This window comes from Bubalus bubalis, chromosome 1 (genome assembly GCF_019923935.1).
Source record: "Bubalus bubalis isolate 160015118507 breed Murrah chromosome 1, NDDB_SH_1, whole genome shotgun sequence".
Taxonomy (NCBI): Eukaryota; Metazoa; Chordata; class Mammalia; order Artiodactyla; family Bovidae; genus Bubalus; species Bubalus bubalis.
Genome location: NC_059157.1, coordinates 22,414,571 through 22,438,228, shown reverse-complemented (window position 1 = coordinate 22,438,228; position 23,658 = coordinate 22,414,571). Strand labels below are relative to the sequence as shown.

General features: G+C 39.8%; 2 long non-coding RNA genes across 11 annotated transcripts in view; one reads left to right on the top strand and one right to left on the bottom strand.

The window, feature by feature from the left end:
- Positions 1-11,692, top strand: part of LOC123465471 — a 153,099-nt gene extending 141,407 nt beyond the window's left edge. The window contains exons 2-3 of the long non-coding RNA XR_006640697.1: positions 10,578-10,695; positions 11,561-11,692. This is a non-coding gene — a long non-coding RNA (uncharacterized LOC123465471). The remainder of the gene's footprint in view (positions 1-10,577; positions 10,696-11,560) is intronic.
- The window catches only part of LOC102402668, a 189,979-nt gene continuing 176,441 nt past the window's right edge, over positions 10,121-23,658 (bottom strand). For 3 of the 10 annotated variants that reach the window (XR_006640688.1, XR_006640693.1, XR_006640686.1), the window contains 2 exons: positions 13,514-13,588; positions 10,121-12,222 (listed from right to left, as the gene is read on the bottom strand). This is a non-coding gene — a long non-coding RNA (DNA methyltransferase 1-associated protein 1). Of the gene's footprint in view, positions 12,223-12,407; positions 12,429-13,513; positions 13,589-16,059; positions 16,151-23,436; positions 23,490-23,658 lie in introns of those variants that run through there. The other 7 variants (XR_006640691.1, XR_006640696.1, XR_006640689.1 and 4 more) reach the window with 7 other exon arrangements.

Below are 23,658 nucleotides of genomic sequence, written 5' to 3'. Positions count from 1 at the left end.
TCAGCTGCCAAACTGCTGAGGAGCCTTGAGTGGAGATTTTAATTACCATGTTTTATTGAAGTCTTTCAGAGCAATCAACTTTCCTATAGTTACCTGACGTAAGTCCCTTGTTTCAAATATCTCTCATCTCAGAAGTCAACAGTTTGTAGACAGCGCCAAACATTCAAATGAAGTGATACACAATGCCAAATTTTACATCATTTTTCATTTTGCCATAATGAATTTCCCTGATAAATTTTCTCTTAAAAAAAAGAGAAAATCGGGAGAAAATATCAATATGGGTAAAATAAAATGTTTGAAATAGTTTCTCCTCTCAGAAATATTTAATACTGTTACTGAAATTTCAAGTAAATATGTTGCTGTAAGTTTTAATTGGAATGATACTGTTATCTTGGAAGGTAAACGAGAAGGAAAATTAAGTTTACTCATAAGAGAGACTCTAATTGAGGAAACACTGAGGGAAGTTAAAGGGAAATGTAAGATAATCATAAACTAAGAGAATGTTAGATGGTTATATTGTAATCCATACTCTCCTGTGCAAGAAGACTGTAATTAGGGGCTTTTGCTTGGGGTTTTTTTTGTTTGTTTGTTTGTTTGTTTTAGTGATTCAGTTGCTAAGTTATGTCTGACTCTTTGTGACCCTATGGACTATAGCCTGCCAGGCTCCTCTGTCCACGGTATTTTCCAGGCAGGAATACTGAAATGGGTTGCCACTTCCTTCTCCAGGGGATCATCCCAACCCAGGGATTAATAAGAGAAGAGCACTTTATAAGCTAGTAGCTGAAAAGTCACCCTGGAGAATTCACTGCTGCTTTTGCTTCCGAATTTACATAAAATCTTTTCCTAGGTGTTTGAGGGCTGGCTGGATGGGGAACAAAGGGGGGAAAATGCACTCTTGGATGCAGAGCACAGATGAACACATGAAAGAACAGCAGCTCCTATTTAATGGTCATTTATTAAGAACCAAGCTGCCCTGAATGTTTTGCATGCAGCGTCGCGTTTACCCCTCACAACATGTTTCTGCATTAGGATCTGTTACTTTTCTCATGTAATTATAAGGGTAGTAAGGCACAGAGGAAACAGGGACGATAACTTACATTCTAGTGCAGATTTAAGTTAAACAGTTTCATGGAGACCAAAAAATTTAGGATTAGAACAGCCAAGTATTACTGTAAAATCTGTTCTTGTATAATCTCAAGAAGTGTTTGGTTTTTGTTTTGTTTGTTTGTTTGTTTGTTTTCTCTTGAATACGCTTCAAGAACTTAGGAGACTGGGAATTAGCAGGTAAAATGAATACTTCTCCAGAGGCGCAAATCAGAAAGAGCATCTTGTGTTCCATTCATTACATCTAGATCTCTGACAAAGTACCTGTCTAAAAACAAGGTAAATAAACATATGGGGGAGGGAGTTTAAAGGTGGTTAAAGTCACTCTGTGGACAGGGATTCCCTCCTTACACATTTTGTACATTAGTTTGAATCTCAGCAGGAAAGAAAAGGTACACTCAATTAGAATCAGTAAGAGAATGTAATGAAAGTTCTGGGAAGGCTTCAAGTAACCAAGCAGAGATTTTGCAGAACCAAGGACGAGCAACTGCAGGAAGCTGTGACCACCAGGCTTCTGTGGCAAAGGAAGAGTGTTTCCGAGGGTGAGCACCACAGCTCAGCAGAGAATTTCAGAGAGAGGCAGTCCCTACCGGAATTGAGGAAGGAGGTAGAGAACTCCCCTTAACACGCTTTCCTCCTATTGGAAAATCAACTGCTGCTGCCTGCCACTGGCTGAATCCAAACTGCAGGCAGAAGGCAGGAACCCCCAGGCAATGCAGTCCACAGGGGTCCACTCCTGTGAGCACAGAACAAACAAAAGAATAGCAGAAAATAGTTGTGTGGGCAGGCAGGAAGTGGCAAATGGAGTTTAGCCAAAATCCTTCATATGTTTTGCAACTCAGCATCCATTCTTGACCAATAGAGAGCAAATCACAAAATCCCACCTACCACCAAATCATCACAAGATGCTGTCAACTTAACCATAACTTCCATGGGTCCCAAATTATAACACCAGCTGTGTAAGGTTTAAAAAATGGAGGAAACTGAGATATCTGGCACTAGACATATTGCAGTCCCTATGTCTGTAGCCAGTCAGCTCAAGTCAGCAGCCATAGTTCTGTTCTCCTCTAAGTCCTTACTCCCTTTGCCTTACCCAGGGCCTTTGAGGGTTGGGGTTCTTAAACTTGGCTGGGCAACACGAAGATTTACTTCCACAGAATCCATGTCAGTCCAGACCTTATTCAGTGTCCTCGTTTCCCATGGACATTATTTACTCTATGGCTACGGCTAAGTCACTTCAGTCGTGTCTGACTCTGTGCGACCCCATAGACAGCAGCCCACCAGGCTCCCCCATCCCTGGGATTCTCTAGGCAAGAACACTGGAGTGGGTTGTCATTTCCTTCTCCAATGCATGAAAGTGAAAAGTGAAAGTGAAGTCGCTCAGTCGTGTCCAACTCTTCGCGACCCCATGGCCTGCAGCCCACCAGGCTCTTCCGCCCATGGGATTTTCCAGGCAAGAGTACTGGAGTGGGGTGCCATTGCCTTCTCCAGTTTACTCTACATGAGAATACAAAGAAATTCCTTAAAAAGCCCACAAGTCCAAGCATAGTTCTTTTTCTCTACTTTGTGTAGTAATAACCCAATTTTCTCTCTGTAATCAGTATAAACCACCACAGTTTACTAATTAGTCCCTTCATTTGCGTGTCGGTTCAGTAGAGAATGAGCTCAGAATGGCCAACTGGCAGTCTCATCTTCCAGTTCAACGGAACCACGGCTCTTGGCATAGGTGTCTCTCTCGGGTACGAGGACTGCCAACTCAACTGAATCCAAGTTTCTTTGGATCAAAATAAAAATATTGTGAATGGATTATTAGGTATTATAGTGAGAAGGAACTCCTCTCTCCTCCTATTGATATAATGATTTGGGGGGAAACAGTACAATATACCATCTTCCATTTTAAGGCTTATGCTACAGGCTACAGGACAGGATCTCAAATTGTCTGGGTTTTCTCTCTTCCAAGGTGGCATTACAGTTGAATCATCAGTTGGCCATTTCTGCCATTTTATCAGGTCAGCTGATTTTGACTGAATTCTTTCACTGGATTCTGTGGTATGATCTCTGGAACCATTCATTCGTGGAAAATTTAATTGGAAATGATGTTAGTGGTGACATAGCAAGGAAAAGACATTCTGTGAGCATATGAATGGTGGTGCTGGCAAAAAGTACTGTGCAAGGACTGGCCAGTCTGCACCCAGAGTAACTGTGCCTCTGGAAGAACAAACCGCTCTCTCCCTTCATGGCCGAAGTCACTTTGGGTATCAATTTTCGGTTGCATGGCTGGTTAGTCCACTGAAAAATGGTACCAAACTGGCTCAGCATTAGCCTGTTTTTGGTCATTTGGGCACAAAGTGCATCAGTTCTGATGAGGAAAAGTCCATGTTATTGGCCCCCCTGAGCAAGAACCAGAAATCTGAATACAAGTGTACTTAATAAGCACACACAAAAAACCCACAACAGTTCTTGTCTATTTGATTATTAAGGTCCTTCTTTGTCACAGATAACTCTTTAGGGAATTTAAATAGGATGCAAACATCTTTGCACTTTGTTCCTATTTTGATAGTAATGTCCACATTAATTCCCACCACTCCAGACTTCCCTGTCAGCCATCTTCCAGTTTCCTCCTCTCTATGAGCCAGCCCATCCAATAGGCATTGTTCAGGAATTAGTGTAGAACTGAAGCTTTTCAAATAGAGTGAATAGTCAGATTTACTGCTCACATCACAGCCAACTGGAAGGATCTCCCTCCTGCCTGACCGCACCCCTCCTACGTGGAAAGACAATGCAGCCGCGCTACCTCCAGTGGTGAGGCTGCATGCCATGCAAACCAGGCCTCTGTGAGTCCTTCACAGAGAACTTCTGTCATTTAGAAACTGATCAGGATTCCACAGGTACAGGGTTGGAGGAGGGACAGAGAAGCGGTGGAATGGAATACACATGCTTTTTTTTTTCCTCCCTGCAAATTGAGTCTTTCCAGTCTGCTCAGGCCTGATCTTGTACATAGCATTTCCAGCAATAAAGGAATGCTGTGCACACCAGTCATTATGATTTGATGATCAAAAAAAGAAAGAAAAAAATACTGGATTACTTGCTAAGCTGCCATTGCCGAGTGACTTGGTATACCATGATCAGAGACCCAGTAGCAAGCCAGGAGCTTCTTTGCAAACAGAGTAGCTGGAGGTAGAAGAGACTATCATAGCTTTGCCTCACACTCCTGATAGTCTTCACTGTGATCTTTCAATTAATCTTAGTCTTTCTGCATGTAATATGGTTTCAAATACTTGGACTAATATAGTTAAAAAAAATTTCTGATTGAGTACATCTGAATTGATAAACTCAGTCAGATCAGGATTTATATTTAGCTTTCTTTGGCTTATATCCCTTAGAATCCTTTCAAACATGTTTTTCAGCCACTTAGTGATCAATTTTGGCAAGATCTTTCAACCTCACTGGCTGTGTCCTTTTTTCCTATAAAGAGATATTGTAATTTCCTTTTCTCAGATCCATAGAGAACAATTAGGAAAACTGGGTAAAAAAACAACTGGTGGAACCACTGAATTCCTGGTAATGATCACTTTGACTCGGTGATCTCAGGAGATTCAGCAGAGAAACTGATAACCAGTTAATCAAATAGATGACTTTAACTGATCACCTGTTATCTTACTCGAAAACAATCCTCCACTGATCCAATTAACTATAAAACTTCATTCTTTCTAGAAAGCGTACGACATAGCCTTATTCCCTAATCAATGTTTAACATCATGTTGTCAACAGAACATGATGCATAATTTTTGTTATTGCTCTGTACAACTCACAATAATGAATTCATGTTTTTCATTAAATGCACTTTTAATTTCTTTTTTTTCCAGTTTAATAGTATTTATTATGCATTTTACTATTTTCTTTTTTTTTTAATTTTATTTTTAAACCTGAAACACTGTATTAGTTTTGCCAAACATCATACACATTTTCCAGCCTTATCCTAAGTACACACAAATCTGAATCATGGCTTTGTTTGCTAGCTATAGTTTTTCTAATAAATAAAAATGAACATACCTATTTTAAAAAGATTTTATACATTTTCAAATTTTTTATTGGAGTATAGTTGATTTACAAGGTTGTATTAGTCTGAGGTGTACAGCAAAGTGATTCAGATATATATATATACACACACACACACACACACACACACACACACACACACACATATTCATTCTTTTCCAGATCCTTTTCCATATAGGGTATTACAGAATACTGAGTAACGCCCTCTATACCGTACAGTAGTCTTGCATATGTAGAGCGTGATGCTAATCCCAAGCCCCTGATTTATCCCTCTCCCCACCTCTGCATTATTTTCCCTTTGGTAACCATTTTTTTTCTTACTACCTGTGACTTTGTGTCTGATTTGTAAGTTCATGTGTATCATTTTTTTTATTCCACTTATGAGTGTTATCATATGATATTTGTCTTTCTCTGACCTCACTCAGTATGACAATGTCTAAGTCCATCCATGATGCTACAAATGGCATTATTTCATTTTTTTAGGATAATATTCCACTGTATATATGTACCACATCTTCTTTATCCACTCCTATGTCAGTGGACCTTTAGGTTGCTTCCATGTCTTGGTCATTTCAAATAGTGATGTAATGAACATCGGGGTGCATTGTATGCTTTTGAATTATGGTTTTCTCTGGATATATGTCTAGGAATGGGATTGCTGGATCATATAATAGTTCTGATTTTTAGTTTTTCAAGGCATTTTCATAACATTCTCTGTAGTGGTTGTAACCAATTTACATTCCCACCAACAGGGTGGGAGGGTTCCCTTTTCTACACAATATCTATTTTTAAAAATTAACCCACTCTCTTCTGAAAATTCTGTATGCATGCAGCAGTGAGAATAAACTATACTTACATGAATCATATGGAAAAATTTCACATGTGCCAAAGAAGCAAAAGAAACCACACACAAATGAGCATTACAATGGACTGACTATGTCCCCCTCCACAATATCTGTGTTGAAAACCTAGTGTCTAATGCAATGGTGTTAGGAGATGAGGCATTTGAAAGGTAATGAGGTCTTAAAGGTTGAGCCCTCATGAAAGGAATCAGGACAAGTCTGAGACCGACCTGACAAAGCTCCCTTGCCCCGTAGACCCTTGTGTGGTTACAGTGAAGACAGCCAGCTATGAAGCGGGCTCTCCTCACCAGACACCACATCTTCCAGCACCAAGATCTTAAACTTCCCAGTCTTCAGGATAAACATTTGCTGTTTACACATTTTCCAGTTTATGGTTCTTCGTACAGCAGCTAAACAGACTAAAACAAGCACGCACTGAAAGATTCCAAATCTTACACATCAGCATTTGTACGTATAGGAAAAAAAATTGATCTATTTTTTTCAGAAGTTGGATTAGTGGTTATCTTTTGTTGGGTGGGATTTGTGTTGGTAAAAAGAATATGGATTAATCTTCGTTATTTTGGGAAGATTCCACAAGAGTGTCCGGTTTATGAAAAATTTATCCCGTTGTTCACTTACAATAAATGTCCTCTATTATTCCCAATACATTTCCATGCTTGTTTTCTTTTTTCTCATGAATTTTCTACACTTCAAATACAGGATGTTCTTACTGCCTTTGAGTTGTCTGCTTTATTATTGGTATTTGGCATCCAATAACGTGCCAAGTACCCATGATCTTCAATTGGATCAGATCAGATCAGGTCAGTCACTCAGTCGTGTCCGACTCTTTGCGACCCCATGAATCGCAGCACGCCAGGCCTCCCTGTCCGTCACCAACTCCTGGAGTTCACTCAGACTCACGTCCATCGAGTCAGTGATGCCATCCAGCCATCTCATCCTCTGTCGTCCCCTTCTCCTCCTGCCCCCAATCCCTCCCAGCATCAGAGTCTTTTCCAATGAGTCAACTCTTCGCATGAGGTGGCCAAAGTACTGGAGTTTCAGCTTTAGCATCATTCCTTCCAAAGAAATCCCAGGGCTGATCTCCTTCAGAATGGACTGGTTGGATCTCCTTGCAGTCCAAGGGACTCTCAAGAGTCTTCTCCAACACCACAGTTCAAAAGCATCAATTCTTCGGTGCTCAGCCTTCTTCACAGTCCAACTCTCACATCCATACACGACCACAGGAAAAACCATAGCCTTGACTAGATGGACCTTTGTTGGCAAAGTAATGTCTCTGCCTTTGAATATGCTATCTAGGTTGGTCATAACTTTCCTTCCAAGGAGTAAGCATCTTTTAATTTCATGGCTGCAGTCACCATCTGTAGTGATTTTGGAGCCCAGAAAAATAAAGTCTGACACTGTTTCCACTGTTTCCCCATCTACAGCATGTTATAAAGACAAGCGGGTGCCTTGTGCTTTCAACATAGGGTTTTTTAAGGTTTTTCAAAGATTATGGAGAAAAATTTTTAACTTTTTAACTTTCATCTCTCTCAAATTCTCTCATAAAGATCCTAGCTAAAACATAACACTGGAGTCAGTGCTTTCTTTCTGCTCCAGGTTCCTTGAATCATATCTAAGTATCTTGACTGTCTCCTCACTCTCTCCAAAATCTTTCTCAGAACTTCTGTTCCCATACCTCATTGGTTTCCACACTCATCTGCACACTAAGGCAGAGTTACATTCTCAAATAAAAGCTTCCACTACTTCCCCTTCACATGGAATTTTGATGAATTCAGTGATCACCTCAGGTATATTCCAGATGTAAAAGTACCGTAATATGTTCAGTAGATTATTAGGTGAGTATTTGACCAAAGCTTTGCTGACCCTTAGCTCTTTTTTCAAAACCACAGTAAACTGCCTGCAAGTTATATGATCAATAACTACCCCAGTGAGGTCACTTGAGTAATTAAAAATTCCTGAGATTTGCAATGGTAGTGATTATATACTCATTGTTGACTGTTTCAGTCCCATTTAAATAAATTGTGCAAATCAAACTGATCATATAAGAGGGACTTCCCTGTCATCCAGTGAATAAGACTCTTTGCTCCCAACACAAGTGGCCTGGGTTCGGTCCCTGGTCAGGGAAGTAAGATCTCATGTACTGCAACTGAGCCTACATGCCACAACTAAAGAAGCCCTCACGTTGAAAGAAGACCCAGTGCCGCCACCAAAAAGAAAAAAAGTTGGTCACGTAAGCCTGTGTGTCTGTATTAACATCATAGTTAACCACAGTTAAGGAATTCAGTAATTAATGATGGCAAGGCTACAATGCCTATGATAATAACATCTAGATGCTAGTTTGAATCCTGTGTCCCATTGACTTTCATGTTGTTTTATCGTAAAGGAAAGACCATGTTTTGTAAATGGAATCCACATCTACCTTAGGAAGCTTGGGAAATTGGTATGCACTGGAGTATCTTGAGTTGATCAACTACACGATTAACATGATGATTATGCAGAAGAGAACTGTGAAAACTGAATGAAAAAAAGACTTGATAACTGAGGCTGAGACGGTAGGATCACAAAGTTAATGTTAAAAAGAGTACACATGGTATTTTTCCTAGAGGCCTTTGAGATACTGAACTAGTGGAGGCCAACCGAAAGGTGAGTTTTGGCGGTTTGTCACTTGAGAGTAGTGTTGATTCTCAAATTCCATGCATAATTGGCTTTTGTGTGTTTCAGCACAGGTATGGCTTTGTTTATTTAAACCACTTGAGATAATCGCTCTTTTACTTCTGTGGTATTTCTAACATTTCATTATTATATTTTAAAGGGCTTTTTTGGACACCAGTATGTGAACCTCTTGATATAATGTTTACTAAGGTCTGATGAGGCTCCAATGTAGTGTGCAGACCGGAGTCTTTTGACTTTTTCTAGAACAATTTGCTTGTTCAACTTTTATTAAAAAGTTTAAGTTTTTCTGCATGACAAGACTCTTAAGTGCTTAGGTTTTTGCAAAGTGACATAAATCAAAAACTTAAATTGAAAAAGGCTCAACCTATCTATTTTAAATGAAAGAACTGACAATTTTGTGATTTATAAGTATTTAAGCTGTCACTAGCCACCCAGTGTCTTGCTAATGATTTTTCCCCTTTAGATGACAAATCCAACTGATTAACTGTCCTAATTGCTACTGTGCACATCCCCTCCTTAGCAGGAGTCTTGGTAATTTGGAAGATATTTTTTCAATGGAAATTTGCTTGAAGCCTTAAAATGTGGACAAAAATTTTTTTTATAAATAATACACTATGTACCTGAGTTAAAAGCACAAGTAAGTGTAGATGTGTTCACTGATTTATGTGAATGGTAAAGGTGTGTTACACTTCAGGGAAAATGTCTATAATATCGTATATCATTAAAAGCATTTTTAAAATTTATTTTTAATTGGAAGATAAATGCTTTACCATGTTGTGTTGGTTTCTGCCAAACATCACCATGAACCGACCATAGGTATACGTATGTCCCCTCCCTCTGGAGCCTCTCTCCCCCCCTCTAGGTTGTCACAGAGCACCCGGGTGAGCCCGCTGCATCACACAGCAGATTCCCTCTGGCTATCTGTGTTACACAGGGTAATGTATATGTTTCGATGCTGCTCTTGCAATTCGTCCCACCCTCTGCTTCCCTCACTGTGTCCACAAGCCTGTTCTCAATGTCCGTGTCTCTGTTACTGCCTTGAAAATAGGCGCATCAGTAACATCTGATATTTTGCTGTTTCTGACTTAACTCTGTATAGCAGGCTCTAGGCTCACCTACCTCACAACAACAACTTGTTCAGATTTGTTCCTCTTATGGCTAATTGTTGTTAAGTCATGTCTGACTCTCTTGCGACCCCATGGACTGCAGACCCACCTGGCTCCTCTGTCCATGAAATTTTCCAGGCAAGAATACTGGAGTGGGTGGCCTTTTCCTCCTCCAGGGGATGTTCCTGACCCAGGGATTAAACTTGTGTTTCCCGCCTTGTCAGGAGGACTCATTACTGCAGAATCACATGGGAAACCCTATGGCTGAATAGTGTTCCATTGTAAAAACAAACATTTTGAAGAACTACTGACTTAGGTTTATTGCTCTAAAGAAAAATTAAGATTTATTTAAAAATTAGTCTTACAGGATTTAATTCAATGTGCTATATTCCTAACATGCCAATTTATACAACACACTAAAAATTACATGGATTACTTATAGGGGGTATACATAACAAAACAATAAAATTATTGAAATTTTAATGATTTGGTTTAATTTTTATTGACATATAGTGGCTTTACAGTGTTGTTAGTTTCTTCTGTACAGTAAAGGGTTGGTTTATAAATACAAGATTATTCTATATTACTATTATTTCTTGTAAATGAAGATTCCAGTAAGTAATTGATACAATATAACTTTAGCAAATATAGCAAACTACATTAATTCATTTTAAAATGTCTATTATTCTACAGATAATATAATAAACTTTGGTTCTAGTCAACAGTTTTCTAATCATAAATATCTCTCTCCAATTGCTTGATTCTAATGCAGTTCTTAAGAATTCTGCTGTTTGGAAACAGAGGGGCTAAAGGAGGTGAAGAACAAGAACAGAAAACCCAATTCAGTAGTTGCTAGAAGTCACAAGCTCCCAGCTACAACGGTGGATGAGGTAAGAGAATGTGGTGAATTTCACCCAGTTATTTTAATAATTCCTTGGATGCATTAGTAGTAAAACAGCTACAATTACATTTACTAATAAAATTAAAATTGCACAGTACCTATAAATCAGCACAGTTGTCCAGTGAGGATGACTACTGTTCCTGTTTGTCCAGGACTAAGAGACGTTCAGTGTTAAAACCAGGCGAGGTCCAGATAAACTGCAGTGGTCACCCTAAAGCACCTATTCACTTCTCCATTTGTACCCCATCATCCTCCAATATTTTAATAGGAGTTTTAAAAGAATACCACAGGACTCCATCACAATTATTTTAATTCTTGATTTTCCTTTCCATTTAAAGTGTCATCCACATTATCCAACCTCATGGTTTGTTTCATTGCATTTCACCAAAGGGATGTGAATTTTTTTTTTTTTTTTTTTTTGCTGGCAGTAATAATGGATCTGTGTTTGTATCATTTTCTTTAGTATTTGGCATTAAAGCAGGGTAAAATATCAGAGACATATATCACATCAAGTATTATCTGCTGTGAGGCATATTACAATAAACATTTTGTTAAGTTTATTATAGCTTTCTAAAGATTTTTAAGATAATTTATCATGATCATTTCACAATATATACAAACACTGAGCCATTTTATCATACATCTGAAATGTTATATTTCACTTATACCTCAATTTACAAAACAAGAATCATATGAATTTTATCGAACTTTCAAAGAGTATGGAGAAGAATAGATGTACTTTTACCTATTTCAACCACCAAGTACAAGTTCAAAACTGGGAGATATTTATACCTATGTTTATGTGGAACGACTTGGTGAATTCTGAAGTTTCCTTTTTGTCTCATGTATCTCAGAATGAATACTGGAGGAGCTGCTAAAAGAACCCTAGTACAGCCTCCTCTCTGTAGCCGAAGGACCAGGTAACAAGAGAAAAACCTTCACCCAATAACCGGTGTAGAGTAAGCCCCAGCCTCATCCTTTCTAGCAAAGTTTTGAGTGGAAAAGTGAGACTTCCACCCTTGGCGGGCAACAGTGAGACACTCTAACTTTGCTTCCGCAGCTTGGTATCAGAAGAGGCTGACTGGAGAACTGAGCTTGCCATCTCTGACAGATCTCATGCCATGCTGCAGTGAAGACCAGGACAGAGTCTGGATCGCCACTTCTCTGCAGCAGTAACAAGGTACCTCCACTTCCTCACCGAGGGTGCGTGAGAACAGGAACAATGCAGTCAAGGCTCTTAGCACTACTCAGTGATAACGAGTCCACTTCCTCCAAGAAACTGGCAGCAGGGGCCCCAATGAAGCCTGGTGACAAGATCTTCTTCTGCTCCCAGCCAGGTCCCAGCTGAAGTTGAAGGGGGAGATGGAACTCTGAGCCCATCCAGTAGTAACAAAGAGCCCCCGTTCATCCCAATGGGAAACCAGGCCATGTGAAGAACCTGCACTTCCGGCTTGTCTGAAGGTAACAAGACGACACCCCCACACTCTTCTTCCACTAAAGTGGCCATTGGAGGAAGCTTGATAAACACAAAATTAAAATAATAATCAGATTTTAGCTTGAATGTCCAGGTTTAGGGGGAAAAGAAATCACTCACTTGTCACACAAAGAATGAGAATAAGCAAATAATTTTACTCTAACACCAGGATTATATGTATGTTCTTTTCTGCCAGGAACCATGCAGATGCTTCAGCGAGTACTTACACAATGCTTACATTTGCTTTCCTAAGGAAATAAAAGAAATAAGAATCAATGGAAATTTTAGCACCCCAAAAATATCCATTCATCTCTAGATGATAAAGTGTGATTATCTCTATTAATCAGGATATTGTTCAGTCTTTAAGAAGAAGGATGTCCTGCCATTTGTGACAATGTGGATGAGCCTGGAGGGCATTATGCTAAATGAAGTGAGACACACAGATGAGAACTGCCTCCCTCCCTCAGCTGAACCCAGACAGACAAATGGTAGAAGGCGGGTGAGAGGGGCTGCTGCTGGGCAATGTGAGCAAAGTTTCACTTTGCAGTAAGTGCTGCAGAGCTACTGTCCAGCACGGCGCCTATAGCTATGTACTATGTTAGACATTGGAAGTTTCCTAAAGAACAGATTTAAGGTACTCTTACCATACACACAGAAAATGTTAACTATGTGAGGTGACGTATGTTAGTTTGCCTAACTGGTAATTATTTCACAAGGTATATACATAAATCAAAATCTGACACTTGTATACCTTAAATATATTCCTTTTTGTCAGTTATACCTCAATAAAGAAAGGGGAGGGAGAGGTTGTTTCCTCCATGTTGTAAATGGCATGGCTCATTAGTACCACTCAACTTTTGGGCAGTTATCCATAACATTTATGTCCTTGAAGCTTTCTCCTGCCCCAATAAATGGTTAAGGCAAGCAAATTAAGCACTTATAGACAACAACAGTTTATTTGTTTTGTAGGCTAAGATTCATGAGTTTTTAAAATGTTGTCTAAATTACTCTATATTTATTCTAATGTTGTCTCTACAGATATCCTCCTACCTCACCCAAACTCTGACATGCGCATTGAAAAGCTCAGTTTATGTATTTGTCACCACTCCCAACTTAACTGAGTGTTGTTTTCACTTAAACATCTATGTGGCTGAGGGTTCAAACTGACTCATGCTATATAAATTCTCTTATATAAAGATCTTCTCCATCCTTGGACACAAGTCTAGAAGTTTTACACCTGTCCCAAGGAACTGTTAAATGATTTTGTATTTTGGAATAGAGAACAGTTTGTTAAACTGGGAATATAAACAGAAATAATTACAGATCAAATTACCTTCAGCTCAAAGAAAAATATATGGACTCCATTTTCTCAGGTCAGGATTCCCTTGTGTTTGTTTTCTCTGAAGTCCTGAAAAACAAGAACTTCTCTGATGTTGTCATAGATTTTCACACTGGCAGTCATATGTCTTTAATAAGTCTGAATTATCATTAGATGAAATTCTCCCCTTTGAAGGGTCAGTTTGGGGGACCCCTAAAAATTACAACATGTATACTCACAAACCAGTTTCTTAACTGCAGTCATCCGACCACAGCGACCCTATTCACTATCCTGGCTCTCACGTGCACAGCCCAGTCACTTGTAGCATCTACAGCATTGCTCCTGCCTGGGGTGAGAATGCTGACGTTTATGTGACTGTCAGAGCTTAACCGTAAAGCTGAAGAACATTCTTTGTCTACAAGGGGATACCGTCAAGCATTCTGTCATCTTACACTTACTGCATCAATCTCTAACTCTTTAGTCTGAACAATGAGTTAAAAAATTGTCTATTTCACTTGGTTGGCTATATCTAAAAGTGAAAGTGAAGTCACTCAGTCGTGTCCGACTCTTTGCAACCCTATGGACTGTAGCCTACCAGGCTTCTCCATCCATGGAATTTTCCAGGCAAGAGTACTGGAGTGGGTTGCCATTTCCTTCTCCATGGCTATATCTAAATTAGCTTTTAAATGTGTCTATATATAAAAAAGAAAAAAATCTAAAATCGGAAAAGTCAAAACTTTTCAGATTCTTAACAGTTCATTCAGAGAAAAAGGTATTTGTGAGCTATAAGTTCTAGAACAGGCCACTACATAGACCACATGTAGATTTCGACTGTTTTAGTAGAGGAATTTATAATACGTATCTAAGGTGGTGGTTGTGTTTCTGTGAAATAATAACAAACATCATTAATATAACCCTATCATCCACATTTGACAATTACTCTAATAATTGAAGTTTCAAGTTGTATTCTAGCAATGTGTATGGCTAATCCCTAGCTATCCAAGGACCAAAATCCTAGAATGTTCAAGAACCTTGTATAAAATGGCATTTTTTGGTTGTTGTTTTGTTGCTAAGCCATGTCTCTCTTGTGACCCCATGAACTGTAGCCTGCCAGGCTCCTCTGTCCATGGGATTTCTCAGGCAAGAATACTGGCGTGGATTGCCATTCCTTTCTCCAAGGGATTTTCCCAACCCAGGGATCGAACTCACATCTCCTGTATTCCAGGTGAATACACTGAGTCACAAGGGAAGTCCTAACGTGGCACAGAATGTACATATAATCTACACCCACCCTCCAGTGTACTTTAAAGCATCTCTAAATTACCAATAATACCTAATAAAATATAAATGCTACTTTAAAAGTCATTGTAATATAAATACAATGTAAAAAAGTTGTTACAATGCAAATTCAAATTTGCCTTTTGGAAATTCTGGAATTTTGATCCACAGTTGGCTGAACCTACAGAAGCAGAACCTGAGGATACAGAAAGCCTGTATGTCTATGCACTAAGAAGATAGTAGCGGGAAGGAGACAATGACTGCTCTGTCCTGTCTGACTAATTAAAGAAACTTTCATACCAAACTCTGGGTAGCCTCATCTTAATCTTTTGTTAACAATCTGCTCATTGGGCTTGTGGTTGGAAAGAAACTATTTAAAAGGTAATGAGATTTCAAAGGTAATGAGCCAGGGTTTGAAAGGAGGGAGGGTGGAAAGGGGATGCAGAGAAGGACACTGAAGGAAGAGGGTGGGGAGATTTATGGAAGGGAGAGATGCTGTGGTGGGGGGGGTGGGGGGTGGGAAGCCTGTGAAGATGAGGAGGAGTCAGAGGGAAACAGTTGGAGAAAGAAAGGCTGTGAAAAGGGGTCAGATCCCCCTGCACTCACCCTCCTCACCGCAGGCAGATCAATCATTTTAAACCAAGGCTTTGAGGATGTTCCTTCTCAACTCAAAACCCTCCCTGGCTTTAACCTTTTAATCAATAAAGTACTATCTACTCTTAAAGAAAAAAAAAGTAATGAGAAAAACATATCCAATACTCTGACAGGCTGTTTTTAAAGATATTTTAAATGAAAGTAATAGGAAAACAGTTATGTACATTCTGTAGTCTGATTTGCATGTTAACTCCTTTAAAGTACCATTATCTCAAATATCAGCAACTGCTATATATTTCAAGGGTTACTGGCAGGTTTTTGAGTTTCATTTTATTTTTGTGTTTGTACTCCAAAAACTTTCAACTGGGAATTTAACAGTGCTTTGTTAATAAATATTTCAGGATGCACTCACTTTTCAAAGATTGTTAGGTCTTAGCTGTGAGAAGAAACATACCTTGGAGGCATACCTCGGAGATATTATGGGTTTTGGTTCCAGACTACCACAATAAAGCAAGAATATCACAATATAAAATTAAGTATACATTTTTCCTTGGTTTCCCGGTATATATAAAAATTATGCTTACACTATACACTATTCTGAAGTCTATTAAGTGTGCAATAACACTATGCCTAAAAGAACAATGTACATACCTTCATTTTAAAATGCATTACTGCTAAAAAATACTAACCATCATCTGAGTCTTCAGCAAGTCATCGTCTTGCTGACAGAGGGTCTGGCTTTGATTGTTGATGGCTGCAGACTGACTGGGCTGGTGGTTGCTGGAAGCAGGGATGAAGTGAAGTCGCTCAGTCATGCCTGACTCTCTGTGACCCCATGGACTATAGCGGGTTGCCATTTCCTTCTCCAGGGGATCTTCCCTACCCAGGGATCAAACCCTGGTCTCCTGCATTGTAGGCAGATGCTTTTACTCTCTGAGCCACCAGGGAAGACTTGCTAAAGCAGCAATGGCTATGGCAATTTCTTAAAATAAGACCAGGAAGTTTGTCACAGATTGACGTTTCCTCTCGTGAACAATGAAAATAAATATAGTTTCCCAAGTGCGTATACATTATTCTCTTTTACATAATATTACTATTTATGTGTTATGTGTGTATATAGTATATATAAAATTATATATCTATGAATCAAATATTTTTTTGCTTAAGGAGTTGCCAATTCTGAGTAAAAAGTGTAGCAAAAACATCATTAAAGCCTTTCGGAACTAAAAATGCACTTATATCTAAATCAAGTCACAATTTTCTATGGGAACTTTGAAAGTGGAAAAAAATTGCTTTGAATTACATGTACCCATAGAAGACATGCAATATGCTTGGAGCCTTTATAATGGCACATTGTGGCTGCATGAAAATGTTGGTTGATAGGCAAAGTAAAAATGTATTAAAATGGATAAATATTTATGTTAGACATTTCTCCACTGCAAGCAACAGACCTAAGTAATAAACTGTATGCTTACATGAGCTACAGAATGGTGGCAATCTGTGGAACATACACCTAAAACCAGAATATGTCCAAGCTAGGAAGGCTTCGGTCAAGTCTGAATATCTTCAGAGACTGCAATGCATTCAGCTTCTCTGTCTTCTAAATCTGCTTCATGCTAAGACTGAAAACCCTCATGTCATAGAATGGTTGCCAGCAGCTTCCAAAGCAACAGACATCCTCATTTAATTCCGGCTAAGGAAATGATTCTCTCCAAACACCACCTGCTAAAAAATGAAAAATGCTTGTTCCCAAGACGCCTGTTGTGAGAATATATACTCATATCTCATTGACATTAATGGAATCATGAATCCATCTCCAAACAAAAAACCATCAACAGCTTGAAGGGATGTATGTGCTGACTACATTGGAAGAAAGATCTGAGGACAAGTTCAGCTTCCACAGACTTCCACCGAGTTCCACAGACTGCATGGGGAAGGGATGAATGCCTGAAAAGTGATACGAATGGATAATGGAAAACCCAAACTAATAAGTGACTTTTCCTATATATTTTTGGAAATATTAGTATATCCTACAATTCTTGAAGGAGAATTTAGACTCATAATGTTCTGCATTATGAGTCTAAATAAAAATAATAGAGAAATACTGTAAATGTGCTCATTTCAAATAGTGAAAATATATACCAGAGCAGAAGGAATGCATGTTGCCCATTAAATAACTAGTGCCTTACCTTAACATTCTAGAATGCTGTTCGAAAAATCATACCAATAGGAAAAAATGCACTAGAAAATTGTTGGTATATGTTTGAAAGAATAAATTCATCATATAAGGTTTTAATGTAACTTAAGATTTTCCCAAGCTAATCCAAGGGATCCACACAAGCCTGAAATTTTATGTTCAGCAGAACTGTTTACAACCAGAAATTAAGCTCATTTTAGTATAAGGAGCTTTGCATATAAGCTGATTTTAGGGACTGCTGAAATTAAAAATGTAAATGGATTTAATCTAACGGTGTTCCTGCTTTGTAACAAATGCAGTCCAGCCTGTATCTTCGTTTCCATTATTATTTTTTTTTTCCAATTCACTTTGTTAAGACCCCAAGTAGCCAAAATGTTGGACCACACACATTTCTCAACTGTTTGGCTCACAGAGGTAATTTTAATTCCTTTATAGCTGGAAAATCTGTCTGGATGGGAAGATGCTTCTAATTAAAAAAAGAAAAGAGCTGTCTCTCAGTACACACACATGGCTGGTGGCTACATATTTCCAATCAGAATGCAGGTATATGAATCGGTCTGTTTTGTTAGGATTGTAAGAATTACTGAAGATATTTTGAGAATTTCTAAATTTCTGACACCTAAATCAGTATTTTCTCTTCTTTTATTTCTATGTCTGATGCTGCCAATAAATAAAATAATAAATCCTTTCCAATTACTCAGTGCCTTATGTGTGCCAGAAACTGTGCCAGGAACATTATCTATTTATCTCTAATAATAACAGTTTTTGTTCATGCTAGATATTATGGCCCCCATTTTCATTATGGAGAAACTGAGACTGAGGCAAAGTTTTTTTAATTACCTAGTCAATAAAGCTAAGAAGACATAAAACCTGCATTTGATCTCAGAATATGAATTTACTTTCTGGGCATAAAAATGCCACTTTAACCTTTCAACCTGATTACATTTTTCCTTTTTCACCTTCATATTCTTAGGTCAAAATGAAGCATTTATGTTGGGCTTCTCTGGTGGCTCAGAAGGTAAAGAATCCACCTGCAATGCAGAAGACCTCTGTTCCATTTCTTTGTGGAGAAGATCCCCTGGAGAAGGAAATGGCAACCCACTCCAGCATTCTTGCCTGGAGAATTTCATGGACAGAGGAGCCTGAAGGGCTACAGTCCATGGGATCGCAAAGAGTCAGGCACGACTAAGCGACTAACAACACTTCCATATTCTAAAGTATCTCCACTGGCTACATAATCCTGAGAAAGTGAGGATTACGAGGGACCAACACTTTCACTTTTGAAGAATTCATGTTAAGTTAGGAATGCCTCTTGCATGTTAGTATTGTTTTAGACATGCAGATCATTAAGTATCTTATACAAAAAAATAAGAAAGGAAAATGTTCATTTGCCCTCTGACTTGGAAGATGCTTAGGGATTAGTGAAGACTCACTTTCTTAGCTTGACAAGAACCGAGTCAACAACTAACGTTTAACACAACTGCGGCTACACAAAGAGGAAGGAACCCATTAGGGGCTTAGAAGAAACATTAGGCTGTCAGGACTAGCTCTAACTTTTCTCCTTTGGGCTGGTACCTGGGCTGGCTATTTTGTGTCTGCCCCACCAAATCCACCCTCTAGACTTTTTCCTCCTGGATCACTGGAAACTGATCTATGTGAATTGTATCTTCCTGCTATTACCTTTGGGGCTTCTGTAAAGCTGATGAGTTCTGGTAGAAAATGAAAGGAGAGAAAGAAATTGAGATGATTTTTATTTTACGGATGCCCCTGCTTCAGGGTCACTGTCAGACAGCTGCATTAATCGGATGGAGAGACCAGTTTGTATGAGACGATCCTACAATGCAAGTACCCACCCTGGGTCTAGAACACTGCTTTCCTGCTTGCCATTTTAATTAGAGATTTTAGGAGGCTACCCACTTTTGCTGGTTTCAGGGTTCTGCAATATCCTTTGATGGTTTCTGTACACTCTGCCCACACTTTAGTATAACATTCATTTATTAAACTTCCTTAGTTACTCACTGTGAATGTTCCATCTTTTTCCAGCTGGGACACTGACTAGAAAGAGTGAAAGGCTTTTGGAGTAGCTTTAGGAAACTGGGTTTTCCACTGTTCAGGGCTGCAGAATCATATCAAAATAAGATTCTAAGATTGAGTTTATATGAGATATCTGAGAAATAAACTCTTTGCTGGGGGTAGTGGACCAATGGTAACTCTACAGCATGTGGTGGCCTCATGATAACTCAAATTATCCCCACTGGTAGCATGGGATGAGGGATGTGCAGACGGAGGTCAACTGGCTAACGTACTTGGTGACTATGGCAACAATCATGATTACAAAGATGCTGAGTCAGCTGGCTTTCTAACTAGCCTAGAAACCATGCACAGTGCAAGGGGCAAACTGACAGGCTTTGCATGCCCAGTTAAGAGCAAACCGAGAGAACAAATCAGAAAATCGTGAGGCCATTTTGAAGCGGCTCTCATCTCCTATAGCTGCAGCAAATACACACTAAAAGCTCCTCATTTACAACACCATTTAAATATCGAATGTTAGAAAAATATATGATACTTTAAGGTTTCTACTGAGAAAGAAGGTAAATCGCAAGACATGAGGTGGGGCATCTGAGCAGAAACAATCAATGCTAAAATCTTTGAACAGCTAAACTGCCCTGAATCTACCTTATCAGCAGAGATATCCCCTTTTCATTCTGTAACCACACAACCTACACAAACATACAGAAGGAACCAGCCTCTGCAGAGAAAAAATTCTGATGGTCCTCCTCTCCTGTAGGTAGGTCAGGAAGCAACAGTTAGAACTGGACATGGAACAACAGACTGGTTCCAAATAGGAAAAGGAGTATGTCAAGGCTGTATATTGTCACCCTGCTTATTTAACTTCTATGCAGAGTACATCATGAGAAACGCTGGGCTGGAGGAAGCACAAGCTGGAATCAAGATTGCTAGGAGAAATATCAAGAACCTGAGATATGCAGACGACACAACCTTTATGGCAGAAAGTGAAGAACTAAAGAGCCTCTTCATGAAAGTGAAAGAGGAGAGTGGAAAAAGTTGGCTTAAAGCTCAACATTCAGAAAACTAAGATCATGGCATCTGGTCCCATCACTTCATAGCAGATAGATAGGGAAACAGTGGAAACGGTGGCTGACTTTATTTTTCTGGGCTCCAAAATCACTGCAGATGGTGATTGCAGCCATAAAATTAAAAGACGGTTACTCCTTGGAAGGAAAGTTATGACCAACCTAGGCAGCATATAAAAAAGCAGAGACATCACTTGTCAACAAAGGTCTGTCTAGTCAAGGCTATGGTTTTTCAAGTGGTCATGTATGGATATGAGAGTTGAACTATAAAGAAAGCTGAGTGCCAAAGAACTGATGCTTTTGAACTGTGGTGTTGGAGAAGACTCTTGAGAGTCCCTTGGACTGCGAGGAGATCCAACCAGTCCATCCTAAAGGAGATCAGTCCTGGGTGTTTACTGGGAGGACTGATGCTGAAACTCCAATACTTTGGCCACCTGATGCGAAGAGCTGACTCACTGGAAAAGACCCTGATGCTGGGAAAGATTGAGGGCAGGAGGAGAAAGGGACAACAGAAGATGAGATGGTTGGATGGCATCACCATCTTGATGGACATGGGTTTGGGTGAACTCTAGGAATTGGTGATGGACAGGGAGGCCTGGTGTGCTGCAGTTCATGGGGTCGCAGAGAGTTGGACACAACTGAGCAACTGAACTGAACTGTCCTGTTACTTTGATATCTGGGGTCTTGCAGACCCTGAAGGGACTGCCTTCGTAGGACTAGCCAGTTCTTAAAAACAGTAACAACTCAAATAGGAATCTGTTTTCAAGTACAAACCAACTAATCTGAAGCCCACACCACTAACCATCTCCTTTACTGAGCTCTCACACTCTGAACCTCTACCCCTTCCCTAAGTGAGACAGGTCTGGGTCCAGGACCCTCGGCTACAGTACTGTTGTGCCTGCACCTGGACACACCTCTCCTCAAACTACAAAAATACAGAGAAACAGTAAAAGATGAAGAATAACTGTGTGTATGTGCAGTTGAGGCAAATCCTGGACAGAGATGCAGAAAGACCAAATAACCCCAACTATCACTTGTGAAGAGCTGAGAGCAAAAGCTGGGTACTGTACATGCCCCCTGCACACACCACCATCGGGGCTGGGCAAACCACCTAAGCCACCCCTCCTGCCTGACCCCTGGATACACCCCTACCCTCACCCCATAAAAGGAACCAGCTCACCCTGCCTCAGGGAGCCAGTGAGCAAAGGAACCTTGTTTGTTATTGCCCCTGTTGCTGGAGCAAGGGCCCCAGTGAAGCCTTGCCCCAATTTCTTCTCTGGCCTCAGATCGATTTCTGGTGATTAAGGAGGCCCAGAACCCTGGTGGGCAACATACTCCAGGTCCAGGTACCAGACAACTAGAAACTGTTTCTGTGCCCCAGAGCCCGCTGAAATTATTCAAATAGCCAATCCTAAACCTGTTCATCCTTCCTTACCCACTTCCTTCACCCCTAGAAACCACCGTGATGGCTCTGGCCCACAGTTCTTTCCCCCTCTGCCTCCCAACCAAGCCTGCTGCTGCCCCATATGGTATGGGGCACGGCAGGCCCCTCCTCTTGGAACTATGAGTAATAAACTATCTTTTCAATGCAATCATTGCCGATCTCTTGGACATACCACACCTCAAATTTTCTATTAATACACTATATGCTAAAATGGTTATCATGCTGTTTCCTCGTAAGAGGCCGCTGAGTCATCTCAGGCAGTCTCTCCACCTCACCTTTTCAGGTCCATGAAAGGTAGGGACTCACAGACTAGACTGGGAAGTTCATGCCATGCCTCAAAAAGAGGTGGTCTACACCCTAAATATGTTACGGGAAGTCACTAATTTATGTTGGCAATAGTTTGAAAGATATTTTATGAGTGGACCCTATAGATATTAAGCTGGAAAGGATAAGATATGAACACTGATTGGGATGAATCTATTGATGGATTTAGAGTATTAAATTGAGTGCCTGGGAATGGTGTTAGTAGGAGATCTTTAAACTCCCAAATACTCCTGAACCTACCTTGCCACCTTCTCTTAATATCTTGGCTAACTGACAGTTGAACCCCACAGTAGCCTTCAGTTACTTGGGATCAAATACCAGAACTTTACTGGTTTAGACGGAATGTTAGATTGACTATGTTATGTATAAACTTCCCTATACCTATAAAAGTCTTCTCTACAATGGCCAAAAATGTTTTCATTCATTAAACTGTTAAAAAGCCGTATTGGTGAGAGGCACCCGCATATAAAGCTCTGTAGTGATTGTTGCCAATAAGACAGAGCTGACAATAAGGGATTCTGCAATAAAACTGGACTTCATCATCTCAGTGGGGTAGCAGGATCCTAGAGATGCACAGATCAGGTGGCAATGTTGATTTGTCATAGATCATATGAGTGCATCGAGAATAATTAACTCTGTTGGGTGACAGTCTTATTTTTGAGAGACAGAGATCTGTGTCAGTGGTTAACCGATTATGAAGTTAACAGGAATGTAACTTCATGGCCAGTAAAACAGACTGGTGGCCTAGAAATGTTTAATGTATTAAAGTGGGAAATGCTAGGGCTAGTGGAGAAACCTGATTCTAGAGTAGTAGGGAATTTATGGCAGACACATCTTGTGATTACTCTCCCAATGTCTGACCATTTGGTGGGGAGTGATAGTTACAGGCAGAATTCTTACACAGGTTCTATGATGGTTATGACAGAAAAGGCCAAGTGGAAGCCCATGGATCTACCCACTCCTGCCAAGAGGTTAAATAAAAGCACGTAGGGATGGAAATTCTCACCATGTAGGAACAGCAATCCTCACCACATGGGGATAGCAATCCTCATCAACTGCCTGTGAGCCAGTGGAAAAAGAACATTCATGAAGAAAACTTATAGATGATCACAAAATTAATCGGTGGCGATGATAAGCACAGTTAAGTTGCTGAGGTTAGTGTCTTTACTATGGTCAATCGACACTGTCTCTTGTTTTCAGGCATTTCCTTTTCCCATTCCTATTAAAA